The following is a 25,564-nucleotide window of genomic DNA, read 5'->3' on the forward strand; positions in this document are numbered from 1 at the left end:
AATTTATCACGTACAGGTGTAAAAGCACCACCAAAAGAGGAACCTAAGCTTGATTCATGGATTGATGAGCTGTTAGAGGACCTCGAACTTCTATTTAAAAAAGGAAAGTAATTAACACCATGGATTTTAATAACTTTTTCTATTGCTACTCTTATGCATATGTTTGCTGTGTCAAACAAACGATTCCAACTTGTTTTTTCACCATGGGCCCAACACCATGTTGGCAGGCTACAAGTAGATTTTTGATGGACATGTGGGATACTTCCTCTTTCCAGCATGTCAGGCCTACCTTGGTGGTTATCTAACTCTCACCATTGGGCACTTAAGTTGTATTGCCACCTTCTGCTGGAAACAAAGAAGCCGTACTTATGACCATTTGCCCAATAATACCCCCAAATTAGACTAGATTAAACCAACTCTCTGTAAACACACTGTACACAAAATAGCTTTAATTAACTCAAAAATGAGCCTGATAAGAAAAGCTGTTTAACAAGATAGAATGGCTTTGGACGTGCTAATGACAGCTCAAGGTGGGACTTGTGCTATAATTAAAGCTGAACGCTGTGTATATATTCCTGATAATTGAGCCAATATTTCATGTGCCTGAGAAGATATGCAATGGCAGGTTTTTTCTATGTCTGATCCTACTTTGTCTTTAACTGATTGGGTCTCCTCCTGGCTTGGAGGAGGAGGGGGATTATCCTGGTGGAAAAGATTTTAATAGTTTTAGTAATTATAGTATTTTTAGGAATTTTTCTTTGTTGCCATGTATACTGTTGCTGCAATCTTTGCATGGGAACGTAAGAGTGATTGACCCAAAGGATGTTCACTCCCCAATCCCAAATTATGCTACAAAACTCTGCTCCCCAAAATGGGACCAGAGAAAACCATAAAAAGAAAGTAATATGTTTCATTCCGAATCCCTCATCCTAGTCCCCGTCCAGCTCGAAGCAGCCAGAACGAACCTGATGCCCCTTATTTCATAGAAATGAAATGAAACATTTGAGAGTGGGGAATTTGTAACACGTTGAACAGAAGTTTTGTTAAACTTCTAAATTAAGGACTGGCCCATGGCTCACTTGGGAGAGCGTGGTGCTGACAACACCAAGTCAAGCGTTAAGGTCCCCTTACTGGTCATCTTTAAAAAAAAAAAACACTTCTAAATTAAAAAGTTTTTTTCTTACTCTTGTAACCTGTACTGCCTAGCTTGCAGCTGGACATTAGAATATAAGGTTCTTGTTCACATGATTGCTAGAACATAATGGCTTTTGCTCATATTGTACGCAGGATAATTATAAAAGAAATTATTAACCCCGGTGGCCATTCTTCACCAGCTTACTAACTAGACCTTTCTGAGGTTAACAGGAACTGAATCCGTGACTTGGCTTCATGGAGGAGGGTCACCGTGAATCAGCTCCCACCCGAGAAGTTCTTTGATGTTTATCTGCAGTTTCATGATCATGCTTGCACGTCCCTGCTAAGATCACCATGGATCAGCCCCCCTACCACCCATCCCTGTAAAACCCTTTGGCAAGTCTGGGAAAAGCAGAGAGGGTCTTGGAGACATGAGCCCACCATTTCCCCAGGCTGCCGGCTTCCTGATCAAAGGCTACCTTTCCTTCCACCAACACTTGTCTCTCAATTATTGGCTATTGAGTGGTGAGCAAATGGACCTTCGGGGTTTTAGTAATAGTATCTCTACATGGATGTCTGGCCATCTGGTAGAGAAGTTGCTTCTTCTTTTACTCTGGAGAGGGCTTTGAGGAGAGAGACGTCCTCTTTTTTTTCTGGTCTCTGCCGGTGACTCTCCTTGCGTCAATGCAGTGGAGTGTCGGGCAGGCCACCTGCATGGTGGCTGTGTCTGCTGCTGTGGAATTGAGCTGCTCTTTTGGCAGCCGTGGCTGTGGCTGTGGCCGTAGCTGTGGTGAGCCATTCATGCAGAAGTAGTGTTTTGGCCTGCTCTCTTGTCTGCTTTTGGGCTGGGGGTACTGCCCTTGGCTCTTTGCCTACGATCCCAGGCATGCTCTCTTGCCTGTTCCTGGGCAGAGGGGGCTGCTGGCATCTTTATGTATTGCTGGAGGCTCTTAGTCTGTGTTCCGTGTCTCTTAACTACTCTATCACATGTGTACTTTTTGTCATTACTTCTCTAAGTTATATTTTGGGCGAGTGCCGTCACACGATCTCGTACTTCACTTCATCAGTTGTTCCTGAGCTGCATTTTGTCCTGCTTATTGTGAGTGAGTGAATGTGTGTGTGTGTGTGTGTGTGTGTGTGTGTGTGTGTGTGTGTGTGTGTACTGCAATGACTACATTTTTCATTTCCAAGATTTCTGATTTTGTTTATTCACAGTTACCTTCACCTGACCCCAAGGCTCCTTTCTAAAATGGAAGTTGTTCTTTTGTTTATTTCTTTCACTGAAAACTATTTAATTTAAAGTGTTGATCTGACTGCTAGCTTCATCTGGAGTAAATCCATGTTCTGGTTGTTGATTTTTTTTTTTTTTTAGTTTTCTTTCCTAGCAGTGAGTCAGGAAAACCCAACTGCTTCAAATCAAGTCCCACTTCTCCCACTTACAATCCATGAGATCCTGGGCAAGTTACTTAGTTAAAACAGACAATAATAGTATCTATTTCTTAGGACTATTGTGAGGGTTAAATGAGTTTGAAAATGTTTCTCTTCTGTTTTAAGCAAGGCTGGCTCACTCTGTTTCTATGAATGACTGGCCTGCTGATATCTGTGCAGCTGCTCTGGTTTAGGGTTATTGTACATGTTTCCATTTCCCAGCTGCAGTTTTGCTGTTAGCCTACATTTCACAGTTGATGCCTCATGGGAAGACAGTGAAAAAGGGAAATATTTGAGAGGTGTTTCTTCCTGAGGCTTCAGATGGGTGACTTATTTGGAAACTATGAGTTGCTTTTATATTGTCATACTTTTGTGAAAACATCACACCTGGGAATTTTTTTCTTTAAAAAAAAAAATGAGGCCTGAGAAAGAAAAAATAATTAAATAAAAGCAGCCCCTGTCATCTGGAAGCTGATCTGTCCTTACAGCTAGGACGTGTTATTCTCCTACTGAACATAAATAATCTCACAGAGAATCAGCCTCAGACAAGACCATTCTGAGACCATGATAAAGTGAGACAAAACAAGACCACTTCATAATTTTGTCTAAGCACAGATAAAGCAAGATCACTGTGCCAACCACAAAATATCCAATAATACTTCTCCTGGCTAAAATATATGTTTTAATTTTTAATTATTTTTTTTTTAAGTTTTTTTTTCTTGGCTAAAATGAATGACTATTTTTTCTTTACGAATTATCATTTTATCCACACACTAGTCTGCCTTCCTGATAGATGAAATTTATTGAGATGACTTATTAAGAAGCTTTCTGACAGCATCCAATCTAGAACATGAAACCCAAACTCAAATACTCCAATAGGTTCTTTCTAACACCCTCTTTTTTTTTTTTTTTTTTTTAAGATGACTGGTAAGGGGATCTTAACCCTTGACTTGGTGTTGTCAGCACCACGCTCACCCAGTGAGCCAACTGGCCATCCCTACATAAGATCCAAACCCGTGGCCTTGGTGTTATCAGCACCGCACCCTCCCGAGTGAGCCACAGGCCAGCCCTCTTTCTAACACCCTCTTAACTGAGATGTCCCGTGGTTTCCCTATAGTTTCCCCCATGAGGTGTGTTTTCTCTTGCTGCAACTAGTAAGAAACCCAACTTGTTCAACTACAGGTGTGTTCACAGAGGTCTTTGGTTGGAGGGTATGCCAGATACAGTTCACACGCAATACAGTTTGCCCTAAATTTCCAGTTTGGCTAATGTACATAATCGTGTAACCATCACCAAAAATGTCTTCTTGTGCCCTTTGCAGCCAACCCCCTCATCTCATACTCAAGTCTGGAAACCTACTGATCTGTTTCCTGTCCCCATAGTTTTGCCTTGTCTGGAATATCATATAATGGAATCATACAGTGTGTAGTCTTTTGTATCTGGCTTCCATTGTAACTGGGAATTTCACCAAGGAAATTGAGCTAAAGGAAACTATTTGGAATTACAGCTCACTACCTCTTGCTCCCACAAAAAACCCAGAAGTTATTACTGATGCTTATGAAATTCTTGAGGCTAGTTAAAACCTGAAGATTAGGTGAAGACATATTCTTAAAGAGGAAAGCATACATTTTTGAAAGTTGCCGAGTGAGACAAACTTTATAGAAATCATTCTAAGTGTGTATGTGTCCGTAAGTTTTCTTTATTTTTGCATGCAAACAGCTATGTACAAAAGTTAAGCTAACTGAATCTGCTTGAAGAAAGCCGGTCAACTAGGTAATATCCTATTTCTTTTTAGTTAGAGGAAATGGCATGGAATACAGCTATTTTTGCCATCTCTAGAAATCAAGCCATATATCAAAGATGTTTAGTAAAGACCTCAAAGACACATAATAAAACCTACATTTTTGGTTGCCACTTATAAAAAGGTGCACTTAAAAGCTTATGCCATTTTGCCTTGAATAGAAGCTCTCCTGTAGTATTCTAGTATTAAAACCATTGTTTCAAACAAATCTTTCATTCAATAATTCACTCATTTTTACAACAAATATTTACAGATTTGCTACTACGTGATCTGTTCTAGATGCTGTGGACATTGGCGAACAGTGTAGACAAACTCTCTCCCTCCCCAAATTGGGAGCTTCCACTTTGGAGGGCAGAGACGCAACGACAGGTGTAATAAATTGTGTGGTGAGGGATACAATGTAGATGACCCTGGGGGCTTGAAACAGTTTCTTCACTTGCCTCCTGACACACCCCAATGTCATTTCTCCTTCCATGTTACTGGTCCCTCTTTCCTCCCTATCCAACCTCTGAATACTGTTGTACCTACTGCTTTGTACTTGGGCACCTTTTCTTGGCCAGATCCCTGGGGTGAATGTGGGGATCTGCGTGCTGATCTGGGAAAAGACAGAACACAAGATGGCAGTATTTCATTATAAGCTTTCTTGGGTAGCACTTGGACAGGATTGCGTGAGAGAGGAAGTCACTGACAGCAGGAGACCTTCCACGGAGAGTGGTGTGAGGCCACCACGCAGAAGGGGAAAAGGACAAGGGAACTACTGGGACTTAACATATCTGGGCAATGTTCCTCAGCAGCAAAGTGAGGAGTCTCTGGATCAGAGAGCCCAGAAAGGCAGCAGGCACTTGGGGTCTTTTCTATCCAGAAGGTTTGTCTCATCTCTAGCTAGTAGATGTGGGTGCAGTTTTGCAGGGTATGCAATGCAGACAGACTTTGAATGGCCAAAAATATATATATGGTTATTTGGTGTATATTTAAAGCAATTGAAATGTGCAAGAATTTGAGTTTGCTGCTGGTGGGCTTTGGGCTAAGAGTCCTAGCTTACTGTGAAGAAGTAAACATTGGGGCCAATACACAGGGACCATCTTTAACCTATTTATATCAATATCCTTCCCCCTGGGTGATCTCATCCAGTTGCATGGCTTTAAATACCACCTGTCAGATGCAGAACTGTGCAGTCCAGATCCCCCCTTAAGGACTGAAGGCTGTATTCTCACAACTGTCAGCCCTCTCTGAGAATTGCTTCAGTTGAAGAAAGTTGCCTCGGGCTGGCCCATGGCTAACTTGGGAGAGTGTGGTGCTAGTAACACCAGGGCCATGGGTTCGGATCCCTATGTAGGGGTGGCTGGTTCATTCACTGGCTGAGCATGGTGCTGACAACACCAAGTCAAGTGTTAAGATCCCCTTACCAGTCATCTTTAAAAAAAAAAAAAAGAAAGTTGCCTCACTTAAGGTCACAACCTCTTCCTTAAGGCAGCCCACATTCAATGACTGGTCATGTGAATGTTCAAAGTTTCAGCTCTGTTGCCCAAATTGAGGACAGCTCTGAAGGGCTATCCCAGTTTCTGAGCTTCCCGTGGATTGGGCTGAAGCCTTGGTAAGACTGCCCATCATCTCAACTTCTCCCTTTGCCCAGTCCCACTCCCTTCCTCTGCCTGCACAGACATTGATCCTGCCAGCAGTCTCTAATAAACTTTCTGCACACCAGTCTCTGTTTCAGAGTTAGCTTTCTGGGGAACCCAACCTGCGACACTACCTTTACAACTCTGTGCCAGTGACTCCTCACATTGTATCTTGATGCTTTCTCAGCTCACACCGATCCCCAGAATCTCAGAGTTGTATACTCAGCTCCAGACATCACTTCTTCAGTGGATGTCCAACAGGTATCACAAACCTGACATGCCCAAATGGAACTTCTGATCATCTCCCCCAACCACAAAGTCCTCCCATAGTCTTCTTCAGCTCAGTAAATGAAAACTCCATCACTTCACTGGTTCAGGTAAAAAAATCTTCAAATGCAGCTCCTTTCTTTTGTGCCCCTCATTCATTCCATCAGCAAATCTCTTGGCTCTGCCTTAAGAGTGTATGCAGATTCTGACCTTTTCCAATAACCTGTACCACCCTTATTGAAACCAACATTTTCTCTTTCCTGGGTGCCTATGCTAGTCTCCTAACTGGCATCCCTGCATACACCATTGCCCCATTTAGTGTAGTCCTCATTTAGTAACCTGAGAAGTTGTATTAAAACAAAGATCATGTTTCTCCTCTGATTGTTTCCCTCCAATGGCTTCCCAGCTGGTTCAGATCAAAAGCCAAAGCCTTTATAAAAACAGATCTCTTCCCGACATCTCCTTCTGCTGCCCTCAGGGCTAACTCACTCTACTCCAGAAACACTAACTTTCATCCTTGAACACAACAAACATGATCTGCCCTCAGGACCTCTGTCCTTGTTGAGTCCTCTGTCTGAGAATCAGTTATGTGTAGCTGTGTAACAAGCCATTCCAATCTTCGCTGCTTAAAGCAACAACCATTTTATTTGCTCACAATTCGGTAGGTGAGTGCTTTGGTTTTCACTCGGCTGGGCAGTTGTTCTACTGGTCTTTGTGAGAAAAATGCCCGCACCCATCCAATGCCAAAGAATGGGCATGGAGACTCGAGGTACAGCAAAGTGAGACTTTAATAATGGTCTTGCAAGATTCAGGTGTCTGTGAATGGGAACAGACACACCTGAGACAGTCACAGCAAGCAATTTATTCCCTAGTGCACAAGTCCCTCCCCCCAGTTCATCATTGGCTGAGTACAATGGAGTGCACAATCTTCCCGAATGTCACCTAAGATTTATTATCCCCTTGTGAGGAATTTTTTTGTCTGAGGGCTCAGGACAAGACTATGAAAGAAAAAGAAAAAGGCCCACTAAAGCCCTGTGAAGGGAGAAACACTAGGAAATGAAGAAAACAAAAGGTGCTAGTAACTGACTATCATGTCAAGGAGAGCTCTGTCTGTTCAGTGACTCTCTGGGAATGGGCGGAGAGTCTTGGTCAGACAATGTTCGGGTTGGGCCAGTTAGACACCTTCAGTTAAGTCATTTCTGTAAATGAATCACTTAGATTATTTTCTTACAGTCTTGCCTGAAGTCACTAACACAGCCACAGTCACCTGGTAGCTTGGCTGGGGCTGATCGTTCCAAGACAGCCTCACTCAGATGTCTGATGTTTCAGATGGGTGACTGGTACAGCTGGCGGGCTTTGGCTTCTCTGCATGACGTCTCTCACTATTCAGAAGTCTAGCCTGGACTTTTTTGCATCTAAGTCTTAGGGTTCAAGACGTAGCACAAGTGGGGGAGGGAATGTTACGAGCCTTTCTGAAGAGTAGGATCAACATTCGTACAAGATCACCCCTGCCACATTCCATCGGTCAAAGCAAGTCTCAGGCCAGCCTAGATGCAAGGGGTGGGGAAGAAGACCGAATCTCGGTGGGAAGAGTTGTGAATAATTTGTGGCCAGTTTTAATCTATGATAGCCTGGAATGTTTTATATAGCTTAGAATGATATATGAGGGTACTTCAAAAAGTTCATGAAAAGATTTCTATTATACTTTAATTTCATTTTTCAATGAAATTTTTGAAGTACCTGTGTGTGTGTATGTATATATATATATATGTATATCCCAGAATATTTTATACACACACCCATGCATATATATATATACACACACACACACACACACACACACACACACATATATATACACCTATGCACATTTTTTCTCCCTCACTTCCTTCAGATCTGTGCTCAATTACCACCCTATCGGTGACACCTTCCCTGACTGTTTTATATGAAATAGCCACCTCCATGACCCTAGCGTTCTTCATCTGACTTAACTTGCTTTGTTTCTCTCTATAGCACTTAACACTACGTGGCATAATACTATTTTTTCTTTATTTGTCTCCATCCACCAAAATATGACCACCATGAGGACAGGGACAGTTTATTTACTTATTTACTTAAATTATTGATTTCCATGTGGCCTAAAACAAAGACAAATACACAAGAGTTAGTCAATAAATCTGTACTGAGTAGCAGCATCTGAGAAATTGGAATTAGCTTACAAGTTTAGCATAGAATACTTGAGAGAGATACTTTTAACAGTCTTTCCATCTTCCACTTCTGATAGTAAAAGGGGATCCTGTTAATAATTATTCTAGGACAATGGGTGTGAACTGAGATAAGGTAAGGCAAGCCATGACGGATGACCATCATACTTGTATGGTTTTTATTATGTGCCAGCCACTGTTCTATGTGTTTAGAACTACTAACTCATGAAATACTCCCAACTACGGTGTAAGGCCACTTCTACTGCCATCTCCATTTTATAGATGAAAAACTGACTTCCAGAAAGGCTAAGTGACTGAACCAAGATAGCAAACCTAGTCAGTGCAGGTGTTGGGACTGAAACGCAGACAGTCTGTTCAGAGAGCCTGTGTTCCTCCCTCCAGGCAGCATGTCTCTGGGAAGTGCAGGTGCACGTCAGCCATTGCTAAGCAGCTTCATCCACATATTCAATCTTATTTAATCTTCCCCAGAGCCAAGAGCAGTTGATGGGATTAGGATTGGCAATGGTGCATAGGCAGAGCTTTATTGGAATGGTCACCTGACAGTTACTTATTCAGGGAAAGAGAGGGGCCTTTAATATGAGAAATGAGAATGTGAAATGTTTGGGAGGCTTTTCACAAAATGGACATGGTTTTGTTCACTCATTTTAAAGACTGCATGCAGGACATTTTTTATTTTTTAATTTGGGTGGCATAGTAAAATTTATTTGTTTTTATGATTTACACAGAGTAAACATACAAAATAACAAACACAATGAAGATAACCATACGTAGCTTAGGAAATGACTGGCTCAATCATACAAATGTGCATTCAGCTTAGAAACGGTTTCTTTTTAATGGTTTTAATCTGTTTTTTTTCAATCCCCAAGGCTTATACAGGTTAGTACAAATTTGTTTTTGCTATTATGTTATTGTCAGTGCATGATGTTTACCAATTTCCGGGAAATACATGAAGTCAACAAAATAGTCCTGTGACAATAGAGCACACTTTCATAGAAATAAATCTGATGAGCTTAGTACAGTTCAATACAGTTTAGCTATCAGACCTACACAGGAGACATGAAATAATATTAACAAATTGCATTTGTTTTAAGGTTTCATTAAAAAAAAATGTTTACCACACATTTTTAGTACAAGGGATCTATTGATTTCTTTGGTTTTAATCATTTTAAATGTTTAACCTAAATATATATATAGTTCTAACTATATATATAGTTGTACCAAACATCAGAAATAAAAAACAAATATAATTTTGAAAGGTCAAAATGAAATTATTGCCTGGCTCATTTGAATATGATTGCCATTATTGCTTTACTTCAGAAAACTATCCTGAAAATCAAGGACTGTACCCTATAGCTCTCTGCTTGAAGTATAATTTGATTGTATATGATCGTCTATTAATACATCCCTACCATTACCAAAGCTATCTTTATCTTGCCCTTAAAAAAAAAATGAAATAGCATAAATAAATAAATAAGTTTATCTAAGGGGATACAAATAGTAGGCTACTGGATAGAAATAAAGAATGTTGTAACATAAAGTCCTTCAGTGCTGTATAACCAATGTCTGTAAACACAGCCTCCTTTTATAACATAGTGTTATTGCTGGTAGGCAGCTGACATAAAGAGAAAGACACATTTCTGTTGTTTTCATCATTTAAGAATGAAAATATAGTGGATAGATACAATGGTAAATTCTGTCTTTTGGGAATTTTCCTGGGTATGTACCACCATGAATTTTTGACTCTTGCCTAGTTGTAGAGCACAAATCACAGGGATTTAAAAAATCCATGATTCTTTCCTTCATAGTAATTTTTTCATATCCAGAATAGCTATAAAAATGAACAGGGAAGAATTTAGACTCAAAAAGTTTTGCTGCTTCTTTTCTTCGCATCATTGCCTCCAGAATAAGTTCCCTTTTCACAGTGTATCTGTGATGAAACTCTTCTATTTCTCATCGATCGTAGGGTCCAGTGCTTTTAATTGCATCTATAGTTCTCCTAAACTTAGATTTTTGAAAAAAGTCAATTCTCCATCTTCAAAAACTTTCTAGCTGTCATGAAAAATTTTTTGGGAGATAGGGAAGGATTCATGAATATTCTGGTTACAGTTTTCATGACTCTAATTTGTAAGTCCTGCTTATCAAAGGAGTTTGTAAAGATGGTGTTTGCCCTTGTGGTGAAGTTGCATTTTTTTTTCCACCGTTCCGTCTTCTCCTTCCTCATCCTCTTGTTTATCACAATGGTTCCAAGTCAGATTCTGACATCGTGCTGGTATGTCCCATATGGTCTGCGCCCCTTCGGTTGCTGTGCTTGTGGCCTGCATCACGCCCACGCTTTCCAAACTGGTCTGCACCATCATGTGGGAAATCGGTGCATCTTCATCTGAATTTTCTTCTTCCTCTTTCAATTCTTGCTGCGGTTCTTCATGTCTTTTAGCTTTGATCTTCATAGCTTCTGTGATCAGGTCTTTTAATATCGATAGAGGTGCTACATCCTTGATGAAAAGATGCTGTAAAAGTTACGTTGCTTTGAAAAGCAGTAGCTTTCAACTCAGGATTCCTCGCCAAGCACTTTTGTAAGTAAAATAGTTTAGTCAGGCTCTTTCCCCACTTATCAGACAGGACATGATTCAGCACATTTTAGCACATATGCTGTGAAAAAGTTATATAGGAGCAGTGTAACTGCCCATGTGCTCTTATGTAATCCTTGGTTTGTGGCAACAATTGTGTGCTTTGTAATATACAAAGAGACAACTGCTCTGAACTGTGGGGTCAGCAAAGCAGAGAGAGCTGGTAGATCTCACGTCTGGAATAAAGCATGTCTGTTGTACCTATGGCTGCCAGAATCTTCTTTCAACTACCTGACTCGTGACCTGCACAGGATGGGGCAGAGGGATCTGTGATCTCAGCCTGACAATTGGTGTTGTCGGCCAGATGAGCAGGTAAGGGAGCCATGAGCCCTTGGGGAGGGGGAAGATATGTGGCCGCTCTCAAACATTGGTATTCAGTGGCAGCATTCCTGTGGAGTTGGACACCACTGGAATCATGGGACCAAGTGGATGGGTCCTCTGAGAGCACAGAGAAAGCTCTCAATGTGTTGAGCTCTACAGTGAAAGTCGAGGGGTCCCGGAGGGCAGCTGGTAGAATGGGATGGCTGCTGCTCACCACATTGCAAGCCAATATGGACCAGGAACTCCATGATGTGGCATGGAAACAAAAGGCAGACACGCTGGTGACTGAAGTACAGCAACAGGTCACACTCGTTCCTGAAGCCGAGGATGATGACAAATCAGAGGTTGAGTTGGGAGAACCTGTGCATCTCCTGGCATGACCTGTTGTTCATCAGAAAATGAAAAGTGAGCAGCCCATGGGACTGGGTGGCGTACTGGTAGGCGATCCACTGGTTGACTTGGGGAAACAGTTTCAGCGGATCAGGGAGAAGCCGTAGCTGCTTGGCTCCTGTAGTTGTGGGATCTAGGGGTGGAGGGCATAATGTACAGCATGTGTTAGCATTGGTGGATACCAGCCCACAACGTAGCCTGATACATGGCAACCCAGACAAGTTTCAGGGAGCTACAGTGAATGTTGATGGCTATGGAGCACACACTATTAAAGTCAAAGCTGTGTCTTTGCCATTGGGCATAGGATGAGTGCCCCCTCTCCCCCATGTATGTACTGTGTATGTGTCCCCAGTGGCTGAGTATATCTTGGGTGTAGATGTGCTTTGTGGGTTGCACCTGAAAGCAATGGTTGAAGAATTTTGCCTGCAGATCTGGACAGTAAAGACTGTGTTACAGGTGTTACCCAAGCCAAGACATGTGGTCAATGTGAAATGGTATCATCTGCCAGAAGGGCATGTGGAGATAAGTGTCACTATATTGGTATTAGAAAAGGCTGGCATCATTCATCCTGCACATAGCCTCTTTAATGCCCTAGTGTGGCTAGTGAAAAAACCTGATGATACTTGGAGAATGATTGTGGACTATCGAGAACTAAACAAAGTAGTGCCTCCTTTGCATGCAGCTGTGCCTGCAGTTCACAACTTAATGGATCAGCTGATGACTCAGCTGGGAACTTATCATCATGTACTGGACCTGGCAAATGCTTTCTACTCTATTCCAATCTCAGCTGAGAGCCAAGATCAGTTTGCCTTCACATGGGAAGGAAGATGATGGACTTTTCAAGTGTTGCCTCAAGGCTATCCGCATAGCTCAACCATCTGTCATAGTTTAGTGGCTGGGGACCTAGCCAAGTGGACTAGGTCTGGCATGTTTACAATGTTTTATTATATTTATGATGTGTTACTAATCTCTGATTCTCTTGCAGATTTAAGCAAGGTGGCTCCAATGCTGCCAGACCATTTGGAACAATGTGGTTGGGCCGTGAACACAACCATAGTGCAAGGACCTGGGCTGTCTGTCAAATTCTTGGGAGTTGTTTGGTCAGGTAAGACATGAGTCATCCCAGATGCTATTATAGATAAGACACAGGCATATCCCCAGCCCACAACAGTAGCTCAGCTACAGACATATTTGGGACTTTGGGGGTACTGGAAAGCTTTTGTACCCCATATGGCCCAAATGGCATGCCTGCTGTACACACTAACAAAGGAAGGAGCCCCCGGGATTGGACTGAGGAAGTAGAATGGTCTTACCATGCTACAAAGAGGCAATCCAGCAAGTGCAAGCTCTACAAGTGGCTGAACCCACTAAGCCTTTTGAATTAGATGTACATATAACCCAACAAGGGTGAGGGGTTTGTGCTCAACAGTCAGAATCTTGAATGAGAAACCTCGCAAGAGTGGGTCCTCTGCAGTGAAGGCTCTGTTGCATAGGGCTGCAGCACCTATCAATTGCAGGTTACTACTAAGGATGAGCTTCTGAAACCTGAATATGGTAAGAATGGAAATATTCTCTCACCTGTAGAGGGTGCTAACACTAATAAAGAACATGTATTTCACAGGGCCTTAACCTTTAGCTTAGTAGGGCCACAGCCCTTGGCTGTTAGAAGGACCACAGTCCTTAGATCAGGCTGTAACTTAGTAGGATCTTTATCTTAGTAGGACCACAGTCCTTAGCTGTTAGAAGGGCCAAATCCCTTTAGTTTAGGCTGTAGCACAGTGGGGCCACGGTCCCTAGTTATAGCAGGGCCAGAGACTTTTAGTTTGAAAAAGAACCTAACCTTTTAGTATTGCCCGTAGAAATGCTAAGTTTGGGAAAAAATAGAAAACTTTTACAGAACTAAAAGGTCTCTGGTGTGGATATGAGAATTGTAACGCAGCATAAGTGCTTGCTCTAAGGGCAGACACCCTTGGTGCTGCTAAACCTAATTATGGGAAAATAGGTGTACAGAAAGCTTCAAGGCTACTCTGCCAATTAGGTGCCAATCACCTTCAACTGCATCTCTAAGTTTCCTAGGGAACTAAGTGTTGCCATAACGATTATCTCATTGGTTCTTTTGTATGTCACATAGCTTAGTTTTATGACTCTGATGGTAAATTGCTTAAACTATTTTTAAGTTGCACCTGCTTTAATGAAAGTTGTTATGTAGCAAGTTTGTTTGTTTTCACTATGACTGATTAATCACCTGTGTTCTTTTCTGTAACTTTTGGCCTGCACAATAAAAAACCGAGAAAAGCCTTGATTTGGGGTCATTTCCCAGGAATTCCTTCTCTCTTGAAGAAGTCGTCTCCTGGGATTTAACCCCTTTGGGCCTCTCACTGCTCTGGAAAAATGGGCTTTGAGTAATCCTTTGTGTCTCTGTCTCCATCACCCTGAGGGAGAGGCGACACTTACCAGCCCCAACCTGTTTACAACGGGGACATACAGTACAATGGGAATGGCCACGGAAAATAGAAGCCCTCTTCTACATTGGGTAGGCCTAACTGGACCTTGGGGGAGAGTATTAGAAGAAGATTTACAAATTTCATCTTGGGTGATGAGTACTTGGCCTCCCTGTGTAAAGCTAACATAGCCTGGAACAGACAAACACTATTCTAAAGGGTACATTTATACTGTCATTGTGGCCAGTCATGAGTTCCCCTATACTGTCACATGTACAACTTACAGATCCAACAGTGTTAACTGATAATGTATGGTGTCATAAACCAGGTAAGACATGTGTTCCTGCAACCATTCTTTCTCAGGATGGTAAGCTGGCATGTATTCTGCCAGAGGGCGAGAACTCCCTCTACTGGTGCCAATAATGTTTTTGTCCTTTTGCCCATAGTCTTGTGGCTGCCAACTCCATAACCGACTGGGCACATACATATGCTCATATGGCAAATGTGTGTGCTTGCTGGATCTGCACCAAGTTTCCCACCAGTGTGGCTACAGAATTCCCATGGAAAATCATCCCAAAGTTGACTGCTAACTGGACCTAGTTTAAACAGAATGTTGTGTGTATATCCCTATCATCATAATGATAGTAAGACTTTGTAGTGATTAACCAGTGAGGTTCATGGTGTTCAAAAAATGACTGGAGACCCTTTCCAGGAATGGTGGGCCAATATGTTGTCCTCTGGAGGTGGACATTAGCTGTACTGGAAGGGAGTGCTTGGGTTCTAGTAGCATGTTGCTGCAGACTATTTTGTGGCTGATGCAAGGATCATCGATTCTCGCTAAGGGAGCATCACAGAAGATCTCAGACTCAAATACTGTCTGGCAAGAGACCCTGAAGAGGTGGACTTCAAGGAAAATAGAAACAGTTTAGTCAGGCTCTCTGCCCTCTTACCAGGCAGGACATGATTCAGCACATTTTAGCACATACACTGTGAATAAGTTATATAAGAGTAGTATAACCGCACATGTGTGCTTATGGAATCCTTGGCTGTGGCCACTATTGTGTATTTGTAATGTAAAAAGAGTCAACTGCTCTGAACTGTGGGGTCAGCAGAGCAGGGAAAGCCAGCAGAGCTCACATCTGGAATAAAGCATGTCTTTGGTGCCTAAGGCTGCTAGAATCTTCTTTCAGCTACCTGACTTGCGACTTGCACAGGATGGGCAGAGGAATCTGTGATCTCAGCCCGACAACTCTTTAAAACAAAGTCAGTGAAATCATCAGTCCAGTGTTCTGGCTTCCTGAATGTGGGTGGTGGATTTGTGGGAATAGTAACATAGGAGGGTTTCCTTTGGCTGTTTCTGTAGAAAAAGAGACCAGATGTTGGCCAGGCAGTAACAGCGTATTTCTTCAGTTACCTCAGCAGCCATCGAAAATGAAGCTGTTATCACAGTGTGTGTTTTGCCATTGTACCTGTTAATGGACCAGCCACTCCAAAATTCACCAGTTTCCCCTGTTCCTTCTGAACTGAGGGGAATATTTCCAGATTTTATATGTCTGTATTTTTTCATGAAATGCAAGTATTCTCGTCCTGTTGTGTTGTTGTGAAATATATATTTAGTGGTCCTCTCCGTCTCCCGGCACACAGCTAGAATCCTTAGAATCTCCAAAGCGATGAGAGTGTGTTTGTACGCTCATGATGGCTGGCAGTCTGTAGGGAGTTTCAGGATGGGGGCTGGTCACAGGAAAAAAGCAGGCTGGACTTTCAGTCCCACCTGCACCCTCAGGGGAGGAGGGAGGGACTGAAGGTTAAGATGACTACCAGTGGCCAAGGATCTAATCAATCACAGCTATGTAATGAGGCCTCCATAAGAAAACAAGGAGCCTGAGTTCAGAGAGCTTCTGGGTAGCTGAACGTGGGGGTTCTGGATGGAGGGTGCTCCTGGGCAGGGCATGGAAGCTCCGTACACCTTCTCCCATACCCCACCCTGTGCACCTCCTCATCTGTATCCTTGTAATATCCTTTATAATAAACAGGTAAAGGTGAGTACATATTAACCTGGGTTCTGTCAGCCACTCAAGCAAATTAATGGAATCTACGGAGGGGGTTGTGGGAACCCCGATTTATAGCTGGTTGGTCAGAAGTTCCAGAAGCCTGGACTTGTAATTGGCATCTGAAGTGGGGGGCGGGCTTGGGGGCCGAGCCCTCAACCTGTGGGATCTGACACTATCTCAAGGTAGACAGTGTCCGAATTGAATTGGAGGACACCCCGCTGGTGTCTGCTGGAGAACTGCTTCCTTGCTTGTCAGTGGGGAGAAATCCCCACACACTTGGTCACAGAAGTCAGGAATCAGTATCCTGTGATGACTGTCACTGAGTAAGAGCATAGAGGGCAAAGCACTACGTTATGTGTTTTCCCCACACCTATTCACCTGTGAACGTGGAGTAAAGAATGGTCTCGATTTGTAATATGAATACATCTGAGACAGAGCCAGCTCCGCCAGGCGCCTGAGGTCTGTGTTGTTACGCTAACTGCCATGGCACTTTACCACACATGTGCTGTCACATTGCTGCATTGTGGAAATTTCTTGATCATTTCCTGAAGATCAAACTCAACTCGTACTTTACCTATGACAATTTGAACTGATTCTTTACGTGTTGCTTTAAATACACTTCTATTAGACCCTTCTCCTAGATTTTCTAATACAGTCATCCCCCTTAACCATGGGGGATATGTTCTGAGATTGCCAGTGGATGCCTGAAACCGTGGATGATACCAAACCTATATATACTATGTTTTTTTCTATGCATACGTACGTATGATAACATTTAATTTATAAATTAGGCACAGTAAGAGGTTAACAATAACAACTAATAATATAATAGAACAATTGTAAAAATATGCCGCATTACTACTCTTGAATTTTGGGGACATTATTAAGCCAAATGAGGGTTCCTTACACACAAACACTGAAATCACACAACAGTCAATCTGATGACTGACAAGGCTACGGAGTGACCACCGGGCATGACGACAGCGTGAATCCACTGGACAGAGGACAGTTCACATCCCGGGCAGGACGGTATGGAACGGAGTGAGATTTCATTACGCTACTCAGAATGGCACAAAATTTAAAACTTACAAATGGTTTATTTCTGAAACTCTCCATTTAATATTTTTGGACAAGGATTCACTGCTGGTAACTGAAACCCCAGAAAGCAAAACCATAATAAGGGGTGGGGGGCTACTGTCCATGACAAACGTCAGGCTGCTTAGTCAGATTGTCTTCACCCAGCTTTCGGGCTTACTCCTGGGTGCTGGCAGGTAGGGGTAGGAGGAGGGTGGAGGGTCCTGGTTGGTGGCCAAGGCCAAGGGAGGGAAGGAGCCGAGCCTGGGGAAGCACGGAGGGAGACTCCAGGAATCTGGACCAACCTTCCTGTAGCTCTGCAGCGAAACCTCCTCCTGCTCAGCACTGCAGCTCCTCCTGCCCCTCCAGGTGCTGGGAGGGTGGGCGACTGAATGCGTGGCATTAAAAAAAATGAAGAGGGGTTTTCCACTTTGGGAAGATAATGAAGAGAAATCAAATAAACACAATGATGACCTTGAAAGCCTGGGGTGGCCTCTTGTTAAGTGAGACGAGAACATCCTCAGAGTGAACCGATGACAAATGCTGCCATTGTTGATTTGGTTACTGGAAAGCCCCCGCTGCTGAGAGCTTTTCTGTCTGTCCTCCTCTAGGTCGTGCTGCTGTTGATGGTTGAGACAGACAGTTGCTGTCATCACGGCAGTGGATGAGACGGATGCCAAACGAATGTGATCCCAAACACCTGCCCACCCCAGTCTTAATCAGTAGTGCAAGTACGATGCTGACTATGGACTGAATGTTCGTGTCCCCCCAAATTTGTATGCTGAAGCCCTAATCCTGGTGTGATGGCATTTGGAGATGGGAGCTTTGGGAGGTAATGAGGACATTGCAAGAAGGGGTCAGAGAGCTGGCTTGCTCTGCAACCTGGAAGAGGACCCTCACCTGAACTGGACCATGCTGGCACCCTGATCTTGGACTTCCTAGCCTCCAGAACTGTGAGAAATAAACTTGTGTTGTTTAAGCAACCCAGTCTATGGCATTTTGTTAAAGTAGCCAGAGCTAAGCCTCACAACTATTTGTCTCAATTGGCCATTTAATTTTAACAGTAAAAGACTAGTTAATGATAACGGTGCATCATAAAAACGTCAGAAAGAAAGGCAAATGTGAGTCATTTGTGTTTGTGTATGGAAATTTTAAGCAATTAGTTTTAAAAAATGAGTGCTTTTTAAAAAAAATTTGTTTGTTAAATCAAATTTGATTATACATACTTTTGGGGTTTGACATTGAGATATGTTGATCAAATCAATATTCCTAGCATATGTATTGTTAAAAATCACAATTAATTCTTTATGCCCCTTGTCCATTCTTGCACCATCCGCCTCTCCCACACCCTCCCCCATCTAATTACCCTAGATTTTTTCTCTCCTTCTGAAAGAATAACGGTTACTCTTGATTTGTTGCCTAGATGATTTGTCCAATGCTCAGAGGTGTGATCAGGTTCCCCAATATTATCATAGAGCAGATGCTTCTTCTGTCACTCTGAAATGGGCTTTGTGGAGAGAGACATCCTCTTCTTTTTGGTCTCTGCTGATGACTCTCCTTGTGTCAATGCACTCCAGTAGCAGGGAGACCATCTGCATGGTGGTTGCGGTGTCTAGACGCTTTTGTGGCAGCCCTGGTTATTGTGGTGGCTGTGGTGGGCCACCCACAAGGAGGTGATGTTTTTGGCATGCTCCTTGGTGCTGGTGGTATGCCTGGTTGTGGGGAGTGTCTGGTCCCTGGCTCCATTTCGTGGGCCCCCAGGCAGGGCCATGAGGTGCTGGTGGAGTGTCTGGTTGTGGGCAGGGGGTCTGCTCCCCTTCTCCATGCCTTGGGTCCCTGGGCCGGCCCTGAGGTGCTGGCAAGGTGTGCCTGGTTGTCGGAGGGGTTCTGGTCCCCTTCTCCATGACTCGGGACCCCAGGTAGGCCCCAAGGCGCTGGTGGTATGCCTGGATGTGAGAGTGGTGTCCAGTCCCCGGCTCCATGGCTCATGTCCCCTGGTTGGCTTGAAGGCAGTGGTGGTATGCCTGGGCCGGAACTAATTTTTTGTCCTTTGCTTACTTCTAACATGGGGGAACTTCCTGTGGGAACCAGTACTTGAGCTGTGTGGTTGAGCTAAATTTCTGCTTTGCTGCTGTTTCACTAGGGAAGGCTTTTTGTGCAGCTCAGGGTTTAATGGTTGACCTTATAGCTACTTCTGACTCTCCAGAGACCATTGGCACCTGGCTTGTGTAAAAACTCCAATCTAGGCCTGAGTACATGGGTACATCAAACTGTACCCATGTAATTCTGCATTCCTGACCAGTCTCCTCTGAGTGGTCCTGTGCTGCCTGGGGGGCGGATTGGCTGTCCTTGCTGTGTCCCAGTGTTCTCCAGGTGAGCCTGTCTCCCCCACCGCCTGTGCTCCAAACACTTCCCATGGGACAGGCCCCACGCAGATCCTTTGCGATGACTCACTGGTCTCTGAATGGCTCCCCTTTTATAGCTGTTCTGGCTCCTCGCTCCTGCCTGGGTCCATGGGAACCCTCTTAGTGGTCTTGCTGTCCTGGAGGCCACCAAGCCCCTCTTCTCCCCTGCTGGCTCCAAGTAACTCCATCTGAAGGGCACAGCTGCAGCTTCTGCCGGCTCCTGCTCCATGTGCTTAGCAGCTGGAGCCTTAAAGTGGCCATGGCCTGAAATGCCCTGAGCAGTTTTCTCTTTCTCTCATCATGGCTTCTCCTATCTTCAGGAACTCCGTAGATCTCTCCTCCTCTTCCCCTGAGCTCCATCGGCCCCAGTTTGGCTGATGTTGCAGTTTTATAGTTGTAAATTGGTTGGTTTGTAGGAGAGAGTGACGCTGGGGACCATCTGTTCTACCATCTTGACTGGAAATCCTAATCAAATCAGTGCTTTTTAAACGGACACAACTGGACCAGAAATCTGTCACAGAATTTTGAGACCTATTAAAACAAAGTATCATAAGGAAAAAAGAGACACTGGACAAACTGCACTTGTTTTTTAATGTAACTATACTTTGATATAATTTCAGTCTTACAAAAATGCTGCAAAAGTAGTACAAAGAACTCTTGTATGCCTTTGGCCTGAACACTTTCTCTCTCTCTCATTTTTTCTGAAGTATTTTTGAGTAAGTTGAATATACTTCCCTTCATCCCCCAAAACTTCAGTGTGTGTTTCTCAAGAAGGAGAACATTCTCTTATAAAATTAGAGTATAATTGTCAATATTGTAATTATAATATTGATACATTACTGTTGATCTAATCCATAGTGCATATTCAAAGTTGCCAGGTATCTCGATAATGTCTTATATTTATTTTTTTCCAGTTCAGGGTTCAGTGGTGGATCATGCCACGTATTTGGTTGTCTGGTTTGCTCAGTCTCATTTAATTTGGAACCATCCTCAGTCTCTCTATGTCTTTCATGATTGTGACAACGTTGAAGAATGAATACAGGCCAGCTGTTGTAGGGCACAGCTCTGGATTTGGATTGGCTGGGTGTTTGCTTATGATTGGATTCGAGCTAGACGCCGTTGTCAGGAATATCACAGGGGCAAAGCTCTGTCCTTCTCAGTGCGTGGTATCAGGGGCGTGTGATTTGCTGTGTCTCATTATTGAGGATGTTCACTTTGACCACTTGGATAAAGTGGCTGTCATCAGGTTTGTCCACTGTAAAGTTACCTTTAATAATCAGTTTGTGGGGAGATACATTGTGACTTTGGAAATATCCTGTTTCTCATCAAACTTTGGCTCACTAGGTTTAGCGCCCATTGATAGTTGTTGGCCGAATTAGTTATTATTATGGTTTCAAATGTTGACTTTTTTCTAAATTCCATCATTTCTGTTAGATTTATTATTTGACATTCTTCCATTAGAAAGACCTTTCCTTTCTCTCCCATTTAGGTGTGAATGTATCTATGTATTTATTTATGTCAGTGTGGATTGAGGATATTTTTACTCAGTGAGTAATAATTTCTCCTTATTTATTTTGATGCTCAAACTGTCCTGGTTTTGTCAGTGGGTGTCCCCTTGAAGCTGGATTCTATATTCTTTTGTCATATCTATGTGATTCCTTGAGCACTTCTTTACTGTATTTATTTCCTAGGGCTCCCATAGCAAAGTCCCTACCACTCCCATAGAGGGCAGTTGCCCGATGAGTGACAGCAAGGCTGAAGCATGCTGCATGTGACAGGAACTCGCTTCACGCTGGACCCATCTAGTAATACCTGAGCCTGTTAAGGAAGCTGTGGCTTATCTACGCACCTTCACTTGTGTTCATCATATTGTATTTGACTCTATATTTGAGCTGTTATGCAGAAAAAGCAATTAAAAATATAAGGAATTTCCCATCAAAAAATGGAAGCCACAATAAGCAATATTGCATCAGGAAAACAAATGCTGCTTAGCCAGCCTGTTTCTTCAGTACAACTCACTACCAAACCAAATCTCCTGTGGTTGTGTATGATAACAGAACCTAAGTCTCACCTTTCACACTGTGAGAAATGTAGTTTTTCAGATTCTACATTGGGAAGCAGGAGTCACAAGGTTGGAACTATCAAAATGTGAAGAGGAAGTTCAAGAGAATTTTGGGGGAGTACTTGGTACGAGTAGCACTTCTACTATAAATAGCCATGAAACTCGGAAAAATATATGAAATAACTATTTTCAGAGATTGAACAACAGTCAGCATGGCTCTTGGAAACTTGGGAGAAGAGGAACAAATGAAATAAGCTCCACAACGAGCACAGGTTTCTGCCTGGTGGCCCTTCCCAGGCTCCACAGCAGGGACAGAGAACTAAAGAAGAGCTCAGCAATCTCATTAAGCTGGGAAGACAGTGAGTGGAGTTTGGGGCTAATGAGGTGGCTGGAACTTGCAGAGTAGCTGATAGAGTTTGGACGTGTTGTCCCTGTGAAAACTCATGTGCAAAGTTGATCAAATGTGGCAGTGTTGGTAGGTGTTTAAATCATGAGGGTGGATCCCTCCTGAATGGATTAGTGCTCTCCCTAGGTGGTGGGGAAAATGAGCGAGTTCTCACTCTATTAGTTCCTGCGAGAGCTGGTTGTTTAAAAGACTCTGGCACTTTCTCTCTCTGTCTCTCTCTGTCTCTCGCTTCTTCTTGCCATGTGATCTGCTTGTACCCACCAGCTGCTGCCGCTTTCCAATATGAGTAGAAGCAGCCTGAGGCCCACACCAGACACAGCTGTCCCAGAATTGTAAGCCAAATAAACCTCTGTTCTTTATAAATTATCCAGTCACAGGTATTCTATTCTAGCAACACAAAATGGACAATAGAGTAGGGTAGTGAGAAAACATAAGTTGTGAGATGAAAGAACTTCAATAATCTGTATTGACATCTTGAGTATTTGGCTGAATAACAAGTACATATGTGCAAAGCAAGACTTCATAAGGACCAGCAAGAACAAATATGAGAAAAAGTAGAATCTCAAAGAAACAACAAGCTTGATAGCAACACAGGGCGAGGAGATATTCAAATTCTGGTCTTTCAGAGTGGAGAGACCTCATTGCACACCACAGATATGCAGTAAAACTCCAAGACCAGCAATGCTTTAAGAGCATGACTCATCTGCCCTAGAATAAAAGAAATTCTATGCATGCACTACCAAAGATTAAACACAAGCCTCAATGGAATGAGCTAGTCCCATGTAAAGTAACTTCATGATAGAAAAAAACACCACCACTCAACACCCCATCAAAAAAGACAACAAAATACAGACACTCAATGATGCAGCATTTATAATGTCCAGTATACAATAAAAATCAATAGACATACAAAGGGAGGGACATATGACTCATAACCAAGAGGTAGATTGACAATTAGAAACAGATCCTGAAATAACAGAGATTATGAAATTAATAGGCAAGGAATTTAAGGCAGCCACCATAAATATGTTGAAGTATTTAAAGGAGAATAAGACCATAACTGGGGAACTTATTTGAAAAATAAGGGATCTTATTTGAAGAATGGAAGCCATGAAATGGAGCAAATGGAACATTTTAAATGAAAAACACAATCTCTTAAGTGAAGAGTTCGCTGGATAATATTAAATGCAGGTTATGCACTCCTGATGAAAGCATAAGTGATCTTAAAGACAAGTCAATAAAAAAACATAAAAATTGAAGTACAGAGACATTTTTTAAAAAGTGCAGAGCCTTGGTGATTTGTGAGACAGTAAGTGGTCCAATATATATGTAACTAGATCCCCAGAAGCAGAGGAGAAAATGACTAGCACAGAAAAATATTGAAAGTAGAGGTCAACAATTTTACAAATTTGATGAAAAATATAAACTCAGAGACCTGAAAAACTCAACAAATCCCAAGCATAGTATAAACAAAGAAAATCATGCAAAGGCACATCTATAGGGAATTTAAGGGTTAATGTAACTTGGATGCAGAGTGGGTAGTGCCAGGCCTAGGGCCAAGGCCAGAGGGGTCAATGGATGTTGGACCAGTGTGTCTGGGCTGTCTGATCAAGGAGACTAGGGGTCAGGGGGCACTAAAGGGAGGGACAGTGCCCTTCCAGAGTCCCCTGGCCATGAGCTTTCACCAGTGGGGATCTGCTTACCTCTGCAGGCTTACTGCATTCTCTTCTCGTCTCCAGTGAGCCACATGTTCCCACTTCTCCTGAACCTATAGAGAACTCGTCTGATTGTGAACTGGTTCTAGTCTCTTTGTAGCCCTGTTTTGGACTGAATGTTTGTGTCCCTGAATATTCATAGATTGAAACCTTAGCCCCAAAGGTCATGGTATTTGTAGTGGGGACCTTTGGCAGATATTTAGGTTTAGATGAGGTAATGAGGGTGGAGCCCTCGTGATGGGATTAGCACCCAAATAAGAAGAGACACCAGCAAACTTGCTCTCCCTCCATGTGAAGCACAGAGGGAAGACCATGGGAGGGCACAATGAGAAGGCTGCTGTTTGCAAGGCAAGACGAGAGGCCTCATGAGGAACTAATCATGCTGGCACCTTGGCCTTGGACTTGGAGCCTGCAGAATTGTGAGAAAATAAATTTCTGATGTTTAAACCACCAAGTCTGTGGCATTTTGTTATAGCAGCCAGAGCTGACTAATACAAATCCTAGACAAATCTATCTTTGTTATACTGGACTAGGAGACAGATGGTGATGGAGTTTGGATGTGTTGTCCCCTCCAGAACTCATGTGGAAATTTGATCCCCAATGTGGCAGTGTTGGAAACTGATAGAGTCACGGGGGCGGATCCCTCATGAATGGATTCATGCTCTCCCTGGGGGAGGAGGGGTAGTGAGTGAGATCTCGCTCTATTAGTTCCGACAAGACCCAATTGTTTAAAGGACCCTGACACCTCCTCTCTCTCTCTCTCTCTTGCTTCCTCTCGCCATGTGATCTTCTTGTACTCGCTGGCTGCCTGCCACTTTCTGCCATGAGTAGAAGCAGCCTGAGGCCCATGCCAGATGCAGCTGTCCCAGAATCGTAACTCAAATAAACCTCTTTCCTTTAGGAATTACCCAGTCTCCACAATGTATATCAACAAAATTAAAAAAAAAAAAAATGAATTACCCAGTCTCAGGTATTTCTGTTATAGCAACACAGAACGGACTAAAACCGACGGGTATGCTAGATTTTTCGTTGCCTAACCAAGAGCTATCCTTACCCCCATCACAACTACTCACCTTCTCCCAGGAGAAGAAAGCCCTGGTGTTGGTGGGGCAGACACCTCCTCCTTCACATCTAGAAGCTTCACCATGAGTGGTCCAGTCTTCCTTACAGATGATGCTTGAGGCTGCTGCAGCTATATAGGACCCGACAGCAAGGACCTGCAGACACAGGAGCAGAATGACGGAAAGATGAAAGAGTGTGGGTCCTTGGCCTTGGTGACCTGTGGAACAGAATCTGGATCACCTGCCTCTTGTTTTCCCTTTATGGAGACAATGATCAACCAGGCTGTTGAAGCCCCTTTCACTCATCATGTGTCTTGCATACAAATGCATCTCAATGGGGCATGAGCTCCTGGCCCCCACTTGGTTTAAGGCACCCACCAGCTGCAGGGCTTTTCTTGCAGGGTACAGGAGCCCCTCTGCTCTGCCTCCATGGCTTGTGGCTCAGTATTTTCTGGAGGTTATAATTAGACAACGTCTTATGAGGTATATTGAGGGTCGGAATCTCGGTCTCTAAATGCTTTTTCTTCTTGGGACAGG

The 25,564-nt window shown here is 43.2% G+C and overlaps 1 pseudogene; it reads right to left on the reverse strand.

Annotated features, from left to right (window-relative positions):
- LOC134376686 (serine/threonine-protein kinase 3-like) overlaps positions 1-16,963 on the reverse strand; it is a 36,154-nt pseudogene extending 19,191 nt beyond the window's left edge.
- Between the last annotated feature and the right edge of the window lie 8,601 nt (positions 16,964-25,564).

Source organism: Cynocephalus volans, chromosome 4 (genome assembly GCF_027409185.1).
Source record: "Cynocephalus volans isolate mCynVol1 chromosome 4, mCynVol1.pri, whole genome shotgun sequence".
NCBI classification, from domain to species: domain Eukaryota; kingdom Metazoa; phylum Chordata; class Mammalia; order Dermoptera; family Cynocephalidae; genus Cynocephalus; species Cynocephalus volans.